Source organism: Rhagoletis pomonella, unplaced genomic scaffold, assembly GCF_013731165.1.
Source record: "Rhagoletis pomonella isolate Grant_MI unplaced genomic scaffold, Rhpom_1.0 Rhpom_scaffold_00007, whole genome shotgun sequence".
In the NCBI taxonomy this organism is placed as follows: domain Eukaryota; kingdom Metazoa; phylum Arthropoda; class Insecta; order Diptera; family Tephritidae; genus Rhagoletis; species Rhagoletis pomonella.
In genome coordinates, this window is record NW_023458561.1 from 37,888,954 (window position 1) to 37,891,093 (window position 2,140).

Below are 2,140 nucleotides of genomic sequence, written 5' to 3' on the forward strand. Positions count from 1 at the left end.
GTACGAAAAGTTAAGTTTATGAATGTGTATATCCCCAATGTAATACGGAAACTTATAAATTTTTAAGAAGAACCTACATTTTGCATCAATTTTGCAACGAAGAAAAACAAAAACAAAACACAGATACAGAGAACTGTCAAATAGAATTAAGAATGTGACCGTGGGAATTGGGTAATTCGTGATCGTAGTTGGGGGAGCGAGCAAATTTAATTCAGGATGCAGTGGGAAATAACTTCGTTCTCCACTGAAGCTTCAACCTAGGAAAAAAATAATTATTTTTGTTGATCAAAATTAAAAGTGTACTGGTCCTATAGCTTAGAGTTAATCTAGTTTATGAGTGTGATTAGTCTTACTCCATACCGAAAAAAAAACAAAATTGAAAGTATATAGATGATGCTCGAATCTAATCGCTCTCGGATCAGATCGGGTTTGCACGTTAGAGATCTTTATGGGATTAAGATGTGCTTTTTGTTTCATTCCAATCGTTTCCCGAGCGCTAAGAAGGAAGGAGTTTCCTCTGGATACATATAAATTTAAAGAAAATAAAAACTCATTAGCGCGGAAGCCTAGTCTGTGGCCATTGCCACAAATGTAGGTACATATGTACAAAGAGGAATCTTCAGTTACACGCTACCTCCGAATGGTTTTATTGGAAACGTGCTCATTAGCGTCGACTGGAGAAAGGTTTTACCTTCGGCGAGGGTATATATAATCGACAAACTCTCACGCTTCTGACGCTAGTAAATAACTTCTTTTGTCATTTAGATCAGTTTTCAGTCTTCTATAGATTTAATATGAACACAATTGCGCAGAGAAAAAGCTCTCACTGATTTAAATGCCTAGGCTTAGAACATCTTTAACTTCTAAGTAAACTAAATAAAATAAAAAAGTACGTAATATCGTCAGCTCCCCATTTACTTAACTTTGGTTTAATGCATGCCTTTGTTCTCATCTCATCTGACACGTGTCTGTCTATTAGCAACATCTTAGTATTTATCAGCTTTGAAGCCATTAAAAAATATGACACTTGACTTCATTAGGTTAGCTACAAAGAGTGAAGATATGTTATGCTCCATGAAAAGGAAAGTATAGTGTCTATCATAACACCCATGACACCCACATATTGACAAGTTCTGACTATTAATTTTTTATTTTTATTATTATAATTTTTTTAATAAAACTATAGTTTATTCCTAATCAAAACAATATAAATCCACATTTAAAAAATGAAAAAAAAACAACAAATTTTTATTAAAATTCACATTTACAGGTCTATCCTGAACGTTACCGCAGATTTTGTAACCTGAAAATTTTGTTGCCAGTTCTTGTCACCGCGATTCTATGTACGTTGGTAATGCAGTTGAAATATTCAGCAATTCAGCTATGAAGATTTGTGGAAATTCCGACATTGCATATTTCATGGGGCAAAATTTTGTTACCAGCTTATGAGATGGTAACAAAATTTACTGGTTGCAAGAGTACAGAGAATGCGAAAAGGGTCGAAAAATTGGCAGGAACTTTATTTACCGGTTACCCATTCAATGCTGGTATAATAAAGTGTCAATCTCTTTCTTTCATACGAAGCTCGTAATACGTAAAAGATTGGCGTATGTTACTTTCGGCTGGTTTTGAGCAATCCCGATTGAAGTTTGGAATGCATTTTCTCAAAGACGAGGCGATAGATTTTCTCCAAGCCTTAAATTATTATTTTTTTATTGTTTACTGTTAAATATTTTTGAAAATGTGATAAAAAGTGTACTAAACAAACTATACTTTTTAACCGACTTCCAAAGAGGAGGTTATCAGTTCGTCGGTTTTTTTTTATGTATGTTACCGCATAACTTTGGACCACATTAACCGAATTCGATAATTCTGTTTGCGTCGGAAAGTTAGTGTCTCAGAGGTGCTCTCATACTAATCTGGTTTAGATCCGATCATTGGTTCATATATATATATATATATTTGTTTTTATATGAGAATTGAAGTCGGTTTTTTTGCTAAAAATTACTTGTTTGTGATTCCACTTGCACCGAATAGGTGTGATCACAGACTCGGAATGTCGGCTCTGCCCTGAAGATGATGAAACTTCTTTTACTCAGGCGACGATATGTATGTAGGTATGTATATTCGACATTTTTTT